The sequence below is a fragment of the Galleria mellonella genome, unplaced genomic scaffold (genome assembly GCF_026898425.1).
Source record: "Galleria mellonella isolate WM207_F2 unplaced genomic scaffold, CSIRO_AGI_GalMel_v1 utg257, whole genome shotgun sequence".
Lineage (NCBI taxonomy): Eukaryota > Metazoa > Arthropoda > Insecta > Lepidoptera > Pyralidae > Galleria > Galleria mellonella.
In genome coordinates this window covers 463,176-478,930 of record NW_026442054.1, presented here as the reverse complement: position 1 = coordinate 478,930, position 15,755 = coordinate 463,176, and the positions used below count along the sequence as shown (strand labels likewise).

The 15,755-nt window shown below is 35.4% G+C and overlaps 1 protein-coding gene across 6 annotated transcripts in view; it reads right to left on the bottom strand.

Annotated features, from left to right (window-relative positions):
• The window catches only part of LOC113509956 (inverted formin-2), a 133,915-nt gene that overhangs the window by 80,734 nt on the left and 37,426 nt on the right, over positions 1 to 15,755 (bottom strand). For 3 of the 6 annotated variants that reach the window (XM_052894942.1, XM_052894941.1, XM_052894945.1), the window contains exon 3: positions 3,305 to 3,326. The exons of 1 other annotated variant lie outside the window; for it this stretch is intronic. The gene's annotated coding sequence lies outside the window, so the exon portion shown is untranslated. Of the gene's footprint in view, positions 1 to 3,304; positions 3,327 to 7,659; positions 8,090 to 15,755 lie in introns of those variants that run through there. 2 more of the 6 variants (XM_052894946.1, XM_052894943.1) reach the window with 2 other exon arrangements.

Sequence of the window (15,755 nt, the reverse complement as noted above, 5' to 3'; positions counted from 1 at the left end):
CAACCCCCCCCCCCCACCCCTTATGGGGGAAACTATGTTTATATATTTTAGTTACACATTACATCTACATGCGATAACAATTGCCTTGTACGTTTATTAGCGGGCATTATTTGTCTTCTCCAAGCCACGACTGTCCGGAATTCGTCTCGGCCACTCTCGCAACCGTCCGCGCGTTGCGGCTACCGTAAAATATTCACATTATGCTATATTAACGCAATATTTACGTTACAACACGAGCCCACATGTGATTATTGGTTTTCAAGTGTCATAATGCAATATTTTTTTTTGTGGTAGCTTTTCGGCTTTGGATTCATCCTTTTAGGCCATCTTTAGTGGGAGGACAAGGATTGTTAGTAATGAGATTCAGTAGGTTTATTACTAGCGGGTATATAGCTTGTAGTAGTTAGCAATGGAGTTTGACAGCCCCATTGCTAGCAATATGCCCTATTAGATCGTCCTCCACGCGGTTCCCCCTGGAAACGATCGTGATTAATTTTTGATGAATTCATCACGATGGGCGTAATCATAATTTTTATTTCAAACAGTGAATTACAAAATTGATTAACAACGGTCCCCATATGGGTCGAGCCTGTATCTGGGGAACCTATTATTATAATAGGTTCCCCAGATTGTAACCCCATATTCCACAGATTATAATAGTCAGTTATGACCTGCTTCATCTTCACCTATCGTCCAAAGGTTGTCTGGAAGAAATCGCTTTTAGCTATAAGGTCACCCATTTGTTTTCTCACTGTGATTATTTCTTGTAATTTGTTTATATCTATAATGAGTTTGCTATTGTAATCTTTTAGAGGAAACAATAAAGAGTATCTATCTATCTATCATCCCTTACTGGTGCCCCACCAGTGTATCCCGATAGCGCGGTATAAATTAATAATTTTAATAATTTATAATTTTCACCCATTAAAAAAAAAATATAAATAAAAAAATGCCCATCTTTAATTTCCCTTACTTTTATTCCAGAGAATATTTTTCTTGAGAAATGTATATAAATTAAATTTATTTTGATGTAATTATGCTGTTTTTATAGTTTGGAGGATAGTTTTGTAGATAATCAGATAAGTATCGATGTTTTAAAGGATAGATGGCAGGAGGCGGAAGCAGTTGTGTTTGCATGGCTGTGTTTCGGTTTGAAGGGTGGGATATGGCGTGAATTTACTAGGTACGGAGGAATAACACCTGAGTCCTCAGGAATGGCAATGCATGGGGGGTATCATCGGCGAAACAGTATACTCTGTTATGTCCATGGTACTGCTCATGTCTATAGGCGACGGTTACCACTTTTCCTTCAGGTGGGCCGTCAGCTTGTTTGCCATTCTAAGTTGTATAAAAAAAAATAATAAAAAAAATCTTTTTATTTTGAAAAATTCATTTTTTAGTTTTATATAATTTTTATAAAGGCCCAATAAAATATAGAAGCCACGAGTAAGTTTTTGAAACTTACTTTACAACCAACTCCTCTCCATCCAAAGGTTGCCTGGAAGAGATCGCTCTTAGCGATAAGGTCGCCCATTGTTTTCTCATTGTGATTATTTCTTGTAATTATTTATATTTATAATAAGTTTACTATTGTAATCTTTTGGAGGAAACAATAAAGAGTATCTATCTATCTATCTATATTTGTTATTTGTCACGTTAACTTGTTTATATGAAGAAATGAGAAGCAGTCACCTGTCAAAATTAACAAAAAAAAAAAATAATAACAAGCCATGAAGATGTATGTAACATATCAAGTGTGGGTCAAATATTTGTGTTTCGTTTGTGCAATGGTTTGTAACAAGACGAGAGCAATTTGTTATCCCTTTCACACACTCGAATCGAGTGCTCATGTCGATTTCAAAAAGTGCTCAAGTGCGAGAGCTCTTTTGAATTCCGAATTCCGTACAATTGATTAAGTTGTGTATTTTCTTTTTACATTTTTTTTATACCTCAAAACTGGCAAACAAGCGTACAGCCTGTCTAGTGGTAAACGGTCACGGTAGCCTATGGACACCTGCAACGCTATGGGTGTTACGTCAACGTTGCCGACCTTGAAGAAACCTTGTAAATAGTAACCTTTTCCATGACAATGACTATGCGTTGAAAACAAGTTAATTATTTTATTCATATACACATGAACAGGGTTTATTTTATGGGTGAAAATGGTATGGTAACCCCGCCTGCGCGGGGTAACGGGATACGCTGGCGGAGCACCAGTGAAGGGTGATCGATGAGAATGAAAACAGGCCAATTAACCCATCATGATGAATTCATCAGGAATTAACCATGATAGTTTCCATGGAGAACCGCGAGGAGGTCGACCTAGTTAGGTATATTGCTAGCAATAGGATTCTCAGTCTCCATTACTAACAATCCCTTTCCCCCCAGTGGGACTACTAAAAATGTATAAAAAATCTATTTGTGCATTAGTAATGTATTTATCATATTGCAGTACCCTAAAATACACCCACAAACGTGCAATACCGTGGGAATCGATCGCTTACATCTTTTTTTTTATATATATAATATAAATACGTAATATTTGAATAAATATTATGATATACATATTGCAGATTTTGTCAATACTATTTTGTTTTATAAAAAAAAAGAAAGAAAATAAATAAACATACCTGTTTTTTTTTTAAGGATGAAAATGGTATCGGAACCCCGCCTGCGCTAACGGGATACGCTGGCGGAGCACCAGTGAAGGGTGATAGATGAGAATGAAAACAGGCCAGTTAGCCCATCATGATGAATTTATCAGGAATTAACAATGATAGTTTCCAGGGGGAACCGCGAGGAGATCGACCTGGTTGGGTATATTGCTAGCAATAGGATTCTCAGCCTCCATTACTAACAATCCGTTTCCCCCCAAACGTACCTGTTCTAACTTCTTTACAGATATAGTGAAGATATCGCGTAACATACAGATAAAAAACAACCCATTTTTGGAAGTGACCCAATTATAGACATTAGTTTTTTATTAATAATTGATTAATTTATTTCAAGCTTAAATTTAATATGGAATTTACTGGGTACAGAGGAATAACACCTGAGTCCTCAGGAATGGCAACGCATGGGGGTATCATGGGCGAAACAGTATACTCTGTTATGTCCATGGTACTGCTCATGTCTACAGGCGACGGTTACCACTTTCCATCAGGTGGGCCGTCAGCAATTATAATAAATTAATATAATAATAATTTTTATTTGGGACTTTTTTGGTCCATTGAATATTTATTAGTAACAATATTAAAACTAATGTTAGTAAATATATATATATATGAAACCAAGTATTACATACCGACAGACACAGCAATCGACATCTGTAACAATAAGCAAAATCTTAATTAAAAATTTTCCCCATTCAAATTCATTAAGCAAGTTAATTATATCTATTAGTGATATACATATTTTTTTTTAATTAAATATGCTTATAGATATTTACACACAAACAAACATATTTTACTAATTCATAATGAGTGTATATATATTTTTTTTTATTGGATGAGAACGGAATGGTAACCCCGCCTGCGCTAACGGGATACGCTGGCGGGGCACCAGTGAAGGGTGATCGATGAGGATGAAAAGAGGCCAGTTAGCCCATCATGATGAATTCATCGGGAATTAATCATGATAGTTTCCAGGGGACCGCGAACAGGTCCACCTGGTTGGGTATATTGCTAGCAATGGGATTCTTAGTCTCCATTACTAACAATCCCTTTTCCCCCCAATGAGTGTATATTATATTACATTACGTTTATATATATATATATATATATATATATATATATATATATATATATATATATATATATATATATATATATATATATATATATATATTATTACGTTCTTCTCAAGAGTAATTTATAAGAGGAATGGGCAGCAGCGTCCCCTTTAAAACATCACCAAAGCCTAACTGCGTTTGCCTACCCGCATGCCAAGCGTGGCAACTAATGGCAAAACACCCCTTATAGGAGAGGCCTATGTTCAACAGTGGACAGTCAACGACATATGATGATATGATGACGATGACGATATTTGGTGATAGAATTTTCTTACTGTCTATTCATCACTACTTGAACAAGTAGAAAATAAAAGTCGCGGGAACAATTTTGAACTTTTTTTTTTATACAACTTACAAACAGGCTAACGGCCCAATTGATGGAAAGTGGTAACCGTCGCCTATAAACATGAACAGTACCATGGACATAACAGAGTATACTGTTTCGCCCATGATACCCCCCATGCGTTGCCATTCCTGAGGACTCAGGTGTTATTCCTCTGTACCCAGTGAATTCACGCCATATCCCACCCTTCAAACCGAAACACAGCCATGCAAACACAACTGCTTCACGGTTGAAACACGAACAGGACAGAGGTACCCAAGCAATCGACTTTTGTACAAAGTCTCCCTCTGATCAAAAAAGTTACTAGATTAATGTCGGTAACGTTTTGATAATATCTCAATACCGATTTCACTGATCCATGTCGTCATACATAAACATATATTTGTTTATTTAAAGGAACACCATCAGCATATTGCATTATAACATATATAACAAACATTAAATATAATACAATATTAATGCACACGCCTATTATAGGTATTCACAGCATTTGCTTTAACATAATTATACAGTGCGAGAAAATGAAGTAACAATTGTAATGAATTAAATAACACTAGACTACATATATATTTTAAAAGTTGCATTATTAGTTATACATACATATACATAAACATATACAATTAAATATATATGTAGCTGTCGATCAAAAACGTGTTACTTCCATTTCATCGCACTGTAAATCTCATGTTAAAGTGACAAGAGCTCGCTTTCGAATACCTATAATACGGCGTGTGCATTAGAAATAGTCGCGGTGGATGTTTTTTTGGCGGTCCGTGTATAGCTACCATTATAAAGGATACGTATATGGGGTGGTTATGAAATTGGAAAGTGACGTCTGTGGTATTTCAAGGTTGTTTCGTAATGAAAAAGGTCAAGTCCAGAAGGAGACTTTGTAGAAAAGTCGATTGCTTGGGTACCTCTGTCCTGTTCGTGTTTCAACCGTGAAGCAGTTGTGTTTGCATGATTGTGTTTCGGTTTGAAGGGTGGGATATGGCGTGAATTCACTGGGTACAGAGGAATAACACCTGAGTCCTCAGGAATGGCGACGCATGGGGGGTATCATGGGCGAAACAGTATACTCTGTTATGTCCATGGCACTGCTCATGTCTATAGGCGACGGTTACCACGTTCCATCAGGTGGACCGTCAGCTTGTTTGTCATTCTAAGTTGTATAAAAAAAAGGAATCTCCTTTACAGAAGTATCATACATGATCGTCTTATAGAACAAAATGCAGTATCAGTCGGTTTAAAAGTGGGTTCTGTTATTCCATCATAACAAACGGAACCAGGAAGACATAAGTCGTGACTCGTGACTGTTTTACAAACCATAGAAAATCACCATTACATAATAGATTACGTGTAACCAACTTGTTTTGACCTGTAATTGTTAACATGTACGTTTGGATGCAAAGGACAATGGGAGATCTTTGTTCGCTGGACAAATGTAAGTTGAGCTGCCAGTTGTACTGACGATGTTTGTAATTAAATTGACATTAGAGCTCTAGTTTAAATGGACAATTATACCGTCAAGTTATAATGCAATTATGTGGGGGGGGGGAATGGGATTGTTAATGATGGAGACTGAGAATCCCATTGCTAGGAATATACCCTACCAGGTCGACCTCCACGCAGTTCCCCCAGGAAACCATCATGGTTAATTCTTGACGAATTCATCATGCTGCGCCAACTGACCTGCATTCATTCTCACCTATCATCTTACACTGGTGCCTTGTCGGTGTATACCGATAGCGCGGGCGGGGTTACCATTCCATGTTTACCAATTAAGAAAATGCAATTATGTGTGAGGGGATATATAGGATTGTTAGTAATGCGAACTACCAGTCGCATTGCTACCAATATACCCTATCAGGTCGACCTCCACGTGGTTCCCCCTGGAAACATGCGATGCCATTTCTGAAGACTCAGGTGTTATTCCTCTGTACCCGATAAATTCACGCCATATCCCACCCTTCAAACCGAAACACAGCCATACAAACAACTGCCTTACGGTTGAAATATGTACGAATTAGACAGAAGTACTCAAGCAATCGACTTTTGTACAAAGTCTCCCTCTGGTGAAAATGAATGAATATTTCAATTTGTTAATAATTTCACTTACATAAAGTTTCTGTAGTAATTTCAACAAAACTACAACACACAACTGCCGTGTGATCCCAGAATAGAAGGGGGCCACCCCTTCCTTTCCCGTGGACGTCGTAAGAGGCGACTAAGGGAGCTTAATAGTCGAGGGATGGGCAGAAGCGTCCCTCCAAAAACATCACTAAAGTCATACTGCTGTTGCCAGTCTGTCTGCCAAGCGTGGCAACTACTGGCAAAACCCCCCCAAGGGGAAGGCTTATGTTCAGCAGTGGACAGTTAAAGGCTGATATAATTATGATTATAGTAAACTACCTACTTACATCTAGCAATGTTTATTTCTTATACTAGGCCAGTCCACTGGGCATAACATTGGTATTGAAAAGGAAAGTAAACGTTTGATTTCTTATGAGTCAGTGAATTTAAAATAACATTACGTGCCGTCATTTATCGATAAAGACTGATTCATGTAACCAAAGGAATAACAATTAGTCAACCATAGAGATTTTTTTTATGGAAAATAATGAAATGGTAACACTACGCGTAATCGGTATACGCTGGCCCCAGTGGCAGATGACAGGAGAGGATAAAAGCAGCGGGTCTACCATGAAATGAAATTCCGAATTTTCGGACTCAATCTCGTGTTTTTGTTTATACCAAAATCGGATTAATAAATGGAGTTTAACATTTCGTTCGTCATACATACATCCTATCATAAAAGTCCAAAGGAACGATATTTTAACATTTTTAATATTTCCAAACGGCATGTATTATGTAATTTTAACATCAAATTTGTGTTTTGTTTGGCTCCGAAATTTCGGAAAACATTTCATGGTAGGCCCACAGGCTGGCAACTATAAAATGAAATTTCGAATTTTCGGACTCAATATCGCGTTTTCTTTCATAATGAAATCGATCCAGTAAACGTTTTTATTTTTTATACAACTTAGAATGGCAAACAAGCTGACGGCCCATCTGATCGAAAGTGGTGTTGCCTATAGACTATACCATGGACATAACAGAATACTGTTTCGCCCATGATACCTTTGTGTTGCCATTCCTGAGGACTCATACCCAATAAATTCACGCCATTTTTCAAACCGAAACACAGCCATGCAAATGCTTCACGGTTGAAATACGAATGGGACAGAGGTACCCAAGCAATCGACTTTTGTACAAAGTCTCCCTCTGGTAAAATGTATCTTAATGTTTTGTTTGTCATAAATCCTACCATAAAAGTCTCAACAAATGATATTTTAACATTTCTATTATTTTTAAACGGTGTGTATTTTGTAATTTTAAAACGAAATTTATGTTTCAGTCGGTATCGAAATTTCGGAAAACATTTCATGGTAGGCCCTCTGGACTCCTTTACTGAGTAATAGCATTTATCCTGTAATAGCTTAAAAATAGCTTTTGAACAGCTTACCTGTTTGAAAATATTAACTATTGCTGGGTTCGATATCCGAAATGATTGTAATAATTTTTTTATCTATTAAGTACATTTTATTGCCCTACAAATGTACAATAGAAAAAAAAAAACAAAAACAAAATTCCACAATAATCACACACTAACAGAATTTGCCACTTCGATACAATTTAATAAAAAAAAAAAGAATTTAAAACATACACCCACCGCATTTGTCACTTTGGATATGAATTACTAAAAAATAATAAAAAAAAAAAAAAACTTGAAACAAAACAATCACAATAAAATAAAACAACACAGCTCGAGTGACCCGGCAACACTGTGAATTAATGAGACCAAAAGCATTATCAGGTATCACGCTATCAACCTGGGAAGGTCGTTCGTTATCATGAATCTATTACAGTACATTAGCGTCACAAAAAAACGTACTAAAATCTCTCCATTACGTTGCAGAATTGTACACATGTGAAGTGCAACCGACTATATGTAAACAAATCTATACATCTGACTATGTGTAAACAAATCTATACATGCCGGCATCTGAATATATGTCCATGCTATCTCATGTCTATAGGCGACGGTTACCACTTTCCATCAGGTGGACCGTCAGCTTGTTTGCCATTCCAAGTTGTATAAAAAAAATAATGTAAACAAATCTATACATAATTATTTCATTATCTGTATCGCTGCTGGATATATAATCCTTTGTATCTAATCTAGTGAATTTAACTTTATTACAATATATGTTATGGTCGAATTTCGATCAGTGGACGACAACTAGTTTATAATTATTTTACCTATATCATCATCGTCATCGTTTCAGCCATTATTCGTCCAATTCTGTCTCCCCATAGACTGCCATAAAGAACGGTCCTGAGCCACCTGCATCCACTGATTCCCTGCAATGCATTTCAAGTTGTCACTCCATATAGTGAGAGTTCGTCCTACACTGCCTTTACTCATATGGGGTCGCCACTCAAGAACCTTTCTTCCCCATCGGTTCGTATATATATATATATGTGTGTGTGTGTGTGTGTGTGTGTGTGTGTGTGTGTGTGTGTGTGTGTGTATATAGATATTTACATATGTATATCTTCTACCCAAAGGTTGTCTGGAAGAGGTCGCTTCAATCAATCAATCATCTTTATTCATATACATCTGTTACAGATTCTTATGATACGTCACTTTATAATTATAATAATTACTATATAAAATAATATTAATTTAAAAAAAAATACAATAATTACATTTATAATACAATTCACATTCATACAGTATTCAAATCCATACAGTTTTGTCATTTAGATAGTTATTAATTTTATAATATGCTTTTGTATAGAGAGTCCTTTTTATATATACCTTAAATTTTCTTTCATATAGCTTAACGATAAGACCACCTTTTGTATCATTTCTCATTACAATTAACTGTATTTAGTATTTTGTAAATAATGGTGAAATAAAGTGTAAAATAAATAAATAAATAATTACCAAATTGAAGGTGACAATCAGTACAAGCATCATCATCGTCATCGCATTCTTCTTAGCCATTATCTGTCCATTGCTGGGCATAGACCTCCCACAAGTACAAATAAAATAATCACTACTTCCTATGCCACTGTGTTAGGTTGACTGAAAGAGATCTCTTTAAACTATTCCATTAAATACAATATATGTATTTGTATATGTGTTAATATGTATATGTATATATGTGTGTAGGTGTATATATATAAATATAATAATGAGTAAGGATAATATTTATATTATTATATGTATCACATCTCCATACTTAGAACTAACAGAATTTTTCATCGTGCCTCCCATCAAATTGTTTATAATTACTCCTCTCCATCCAAAGGTTGCCTGGAAGAGATCGCTCTTAGCGATAAGGTCGCCCATTGTTTTCTCACTGTGATTATTTCTTGTAATTATTTATATTTATAATAAGTTTACTATTGTAATCTTTTGGAGGAAACAATAAAGAGTATCTATCTATCTATCTATACAATTATAATAATTAAACATTTAACAAATTGTACAAATAGCCGTTTGAATAAGCACTTATGCGTAAAATGGAACCACTTATTATTCGACCAAATAGAATATGACCCAAATGTATATAAATAACGTGGCCAAATCATGCGCATCCTAATCCGAGCGGGTTCAATGGTCCGCGGTGCAGGTGTCCGCGAGTTACTAAACCAGAATAAAATATGGACTAGCAAATTAAAGGCAGCTAAACTAATATAGAATATCTTGTCCCATATTCTTGACTAAAATATTAGTCTTTCGTAGTTTCCAGAGGGAGACTTTGTACAAAAGTCGATTACTTGAGTACCTCTGTTCCATTCGTGTTTCTACCTTGAAGCAGTTGTGTTTGCATGTCTGTGTTTCGGTTTGAAGGGTGGGATATGGCGTGAATGTATAGGGTACAGAGGAATATCATCTGAGTCCTCAGGAATGGCAACGCATGGGGGGTATCATGGGCGAAACAGTATACTCTGTTATGTCCACGGTACTGCTCATGTCTATAGGCGATGGTTACCACTTTCCATCAGGTGGGCCGTCAGCTTGTTTGCCATTCTAAGTTGTATAAAAAAAATATAAACCTTCCTCTTGAATCACTCTGTCTATTGAAAAAACCGTTTCAAAATCCGTTGCGTAGTTTTAAAGAAGACGAAGTTTGTATATGGAAGATATTTAAGGAAAATTAATATGAGAGTTCTTAGGATGATCAATAGATCCTAAAACTATTTCTATCAAACATTTAAAAGTTGACTGGAAGAAATCCCTTTTAGTTATTTATAAATTACTCACCACACTTACAATATCCCAAAACGTGTAGTGAGCCATGGGTTTATTTTACAAACTTACAAATTTTGAACAACATTTTAAAAATATATCTATTTTGTCATTAAATATATCAATATCTGGCTGCTGAGCAGTCAGAGCTCATGATTTATGAGACAATTCCGCCATTGTACGCTTTCAAACTTAAGAACTGTGTAATTTATTTAATTTAAGACTTTACATACATTAAATTACATACAATAAAGTGTTACAAAGAAACAAACAAACGATTTTTTTTAGATTTTTTTTTATCTATATAATATAGATGTTTGTTCCAGCATTACTTAATAATTACTGCATCATGGTTGACCTTCAGAAACAGAACTTAAAATTTGGTGTATGTTTTATCTTGGTGTCCCATAGTGGTAAGAGTGATTCAAGAGGAAGGTTTATATGTATAATACATGCATAATATTGCAGAGAAACACTGATAAATTTAGAGGTTTCTAATGTAATGTCGTAATGTAATGGAGGCCCGGTGGCGTCGTTAGTTGCTACAAAAAAATAATTAAAATAAGGTTAGGACCTACAGTAAAAATTAAATGTAACCTCCGAACATTCGTAGCTCGGTGTTCCACTTAAAGCAATATTGGATTATGACTTACAATACAATTCGTCATACACTCTGACTGGTATAACTCATACATATTAACTGCGCTCATATTAGGCTACAGTTTAAATAAAACAACAGAGTTACAATAGATCTTTGGTTCATAAAAGCCTATTATTATTCATAAAGCCACAGATAATATAATACTAATAGAGTTAACTTCCCAGAGGGAGATTCTGTACCATTCGTGTTTCAACCGTGAAAAAGTTGTGTTTGCATGACTGTGTTTCGGTTTGAAGGATCGGATATGGCGTGAATTTACTGGGTACAGGGGAATAACACTTGAGTCCTCAGGAATGGCAACGCATGGGGGGTATCATGGGCGAAACAGTATACTCTGTTATGTCCATGGTACTGCTCATGTCTATAGGCGACGGTTAACATTTTCCATCAGGTGGGCCGTCAGCTTGATTGCCATTCTAAGTTGTATAAAAAAAAATAACTACAGTCTGAATTAATAGGTTTAGTGAAAAGGTAAACGAGTTTAATGAAGTTATCACAGGAATATTAAATGTTTTTTTTTTACAACTTAAAATGGCAAACAAGCTGACGATCCACTTGATAGAAAGTGGTAACCGTCGCTTATAGACATGAGCAGTACCGTGGACGTAACAGAGTATACTGTTTCGCCCATAATACTGCCCATGCGTTGCCATTCCTGAGGACTCAGGTGTTATTCCTCTGTACCCGGTAAATTCACGCCATATTCCACCCTTCAAATCGAAACAGCAATGCACCCTTCAAACGGAAACACAGCCATGCAAACACAACTGCTTCAAAAAAGAAGGAGGGTATAACCTACTCCTTTTTTGAAGTTGGTTACTTGTTACTTTACTTGTTATTTTCAGTTACTTGTTCCACTGTATATTTTTTGTCGATTTCTTCGTCAATTGCGAGCCGATTTCAAGAATTCTTTTTTTAAAATCGCTTTAAAAACTCGAACACGATGGCAGTCGCCACTCATCTAGCTAGCTTATTATATCGTAGGTAACACGCATTTCTTAGTGAAACACGTCGCAAATTAAATGTTATTCAAATGTACCGTTTTATATGCTCGTGTCGCGTGGGAGAGACCATTTTTGAAATAATTTACGACCCAAATCCACCATTATGTTGTTTATATTGTTAAAATGTTCTAATCTAAAGATCTTTACGTCAATTTTGTAGATTTATAAAATGTTATGGCATCTCAATATATGGGTCCAGTTTGTTTGGAAAGTTGCAATACTAACATCTTAGTTTGCACGGGTGAATTTTATTGGGTACAGAGGAATAACACCTGAATCCTCAGGAATGGCAACGCATGGGGGGTGTCATGGGCGAAACAGTATACTCTGTCATGTCCATGGTACTGCTCATGTCTATTGGCAACGGTTACCAATTTCCATCAGGTGGGCCGTCAGCTTGTTTGCCATTTAAAGTTGTATAAGGTTCAGAAGCGGTGTAGAGCCCGCCATAGAATAGGCCACCCCTTCCTTTCCCATGGGTGTCGTAAGAGGCGAGTAAGGGAACATGATGGTCGAGGGACAAGCAGCGTCCCTCTTAGAACATCACCAAAGCCTAACTACAGTTGCTAAATCCGCCTGCCAAGCATGGCAACTGTTGACAAGGCCCATTTTTTTGGATCATATCAAAATAAAAATATGCCAGCTTTTAATTTACATCAAGAGGAACGTAACTGTAAAAACCGCATTCGGTTTGGTGCAAAAATTTTTACGATATACAGACAGACAGATATAAAATTTCTAAAAATTATTGTACTCCCTATTGCTCTTATCAAATCCCTTATGACAGTTATTGACTGATTGACAATTGACTTCATTATGTAAATTGGCACAAACGAGAATCGAACCTTAATCTTCGATCTTTTATACACTTACAATAAATTTATTGCAAACACTGTCTACCCCGCGAAGAATTTAGCGTGAAGATATACTCCGAACTAAATTAAATCTGAGCAAGTATAAGCATAATCAGACAGTAGAACTCTCGAATAGTAATCTTTAGAAAATAAACCCGATATAATCCAGGCATCAGTTTCGGCCTAGATATTTTTCAGGCAAACAGGATACAGGCACTTGGCTGGACAGTGCGGGACACACAAACACACAGATATGGTCACACGTGTCATTCACCTAGCTGACGCATCTGGGTCGCTCGCGCTAAACCCATGTGACATATCAATAAACTGCCACTAGTCAAGAGCTAAGTGTGAAGTTCTTAATTGTATGTTTGACATACAGCGTACGACGTAAAAATAGAGGTGGAGGAATTATTAGTCAGTTAGGATGCTAGTCCCCAATGCTAGCAATATATTCCCAATAATTTCCCAGTTATTGTAAACCGTTAGCACAGGTGAATGCACCATTCTGTCTTCAGCTTTCTCCTAAACCTCCTCCTTTTAAAAATAAATTAAAAACAAATCATAAATCGGATGATTTTCATCAAGAAACAACTATTAAAATCAATAATATTTATATAATAATTTTTTTTTATACAACTTAGAATGGCAAACAAGCTAACGGCCCATCTGATGGAAAGTGGTAACCGTCGCCTATAGATATGAGCAGTACCATGGACGTAACAGAGTATACTGTTTCGCCCATGACACACCCCATGCGTTGCCATTCCTGAGGACTCTGGTGTTATTCCTCTGTACCCAGTAAATTTGACAAGATTACGCGTAAAATACATAAGTATAGCTGTATGGATAATTACCTTTGCGTTATGGCGTGTCTCGTTTAAAAAAAAAGATCAATAAAAAAACTAATATCAATATTAGGCTTCGAGCATTCTTAATTTGAATAATTATTTGTAAATTGCGTACGTATTTACATGTTATGAATATAAATATTTATTTTGCAATTACATAGTAAAATAAGCAAAACATTACCAAAGAATCGACGAGTTGCCATAAATAAAAAACAAAACAAAAGAAATAAGGTAAAAATTAATATTACCGCAACCATCACTTCAAAAAAAAATATTTATATATATTCTATGCAACCATCTCTATGCAATTACTGGAATGATATTGTGTGCTATTATTATAGCTGTTTTTGAATGGAATGTGGACACTACAATAATTGTAAATAGAGTATTTATTAAGATAAATAAATAAAATGAAATGATTTCTGGGTAATATGTAATTATCAATAGTGGATAATGAATAATGATGATGGATAGGTATAAATTTAAAATAATGACAGTATCATTAATTCTATGAAATGTATGATTTATAAATACTTCTGACTAGCATTCAGAGTGCATAGTTGTGGGCATGTCTTTAATTTTACTATAAATACCTATTTATAATTGCCTACTATTCATCCGCTGGGGGGAAAAGGATTGTTAGCAATGGAGTTTGACAGCCCCATTGCTAGCAATATACCTTATTAGGTCGACCTCCACGTGGTTCCCCTTGGAAACCATCGTGAACAATTCTTGTTGAATTCTTCACGATGGGCTAACTGACCTACTTCATCCTCACCTATCATTCTTTACTGGTGCCCCGCCGGTGAATACCGATAGCGCAGGTGGGGTTACCATTCCATTATCATCCATTTAAAAAAAAACTATTCATCCGCTATATTTATCTATCTAAATAGTAAGTTTCACTACTCATTGTATGTTTTTAATTGACTTCGAAAAAAAAAGGTTTTCAATTCGATTATATTTTTATGTTTGTTACCTTATAACACCATCGTTTATACACTGAGGGTCTACCGTGAAATGTTTTCCGAAATTTCGAAGTCGAACGAAACACAAATTTAATGTTAAAATTACATAATACATACCGTTTCAAAATATAAAAAATATCGTTCCTTTGCACTTTTATACTTTTATAGTAGGATTTATACTGAACGCAACGTTTTTCGTTTACTGGGCTGATTTTGGTATATAAACAAAAACACGAAATTGAGTCCGAAAATTCGGAAATTAATTTCATAGTAGAGCCCCGATTAGGAAATTATTTTTTAATCTAAAAGAATACACTTTCAGATTAGTTTCATAGAAATTTTATCAAAATCGATTTAGTGGTTTAATTTATAAACCAAAATATCTAGTTTTACCACAATTCAAGCCTATGTTTCTTTTTTGTGGAACAATATCTTAAACTAATATAATTGCCATATAAGATACAAAAATATTATAAAGACAAGCTAAGATTGATCATAAATTGTGACAATTGCATGAAAGCAAATTATAGATAGATAGATAGATACTCTTTATTGTTTCCTCCAAATGATTACAATAGTAAACTTATTATAGATATAAATAATTACAAGAAATAATCACAGTGAGAAAACAATGGGCGACCTTATCGCTAAGAGCGATCTCTTGCAGGCAACCTTTGGATGGAGAGGAGTAATTATAAACAATTTGGTGGGAGGCACGATGAAAAATTCTGTTAGTTCTAAATATGGAGATGTGATACATATAATAATATAAATATATATCCCTACTCATTATTATATTTATTACATACCTACTTATGTGTATCTGAGTGGCAATTATCTACTAAATATAGTCTTTTTGAGGATAATAATAAAATGGTAACCCCGTCTGCGCTAACGGTATATAAGGGATTGTTAGTAATGGAGACTGAGAATCCCATTGCTAGCAATATACCCAACCA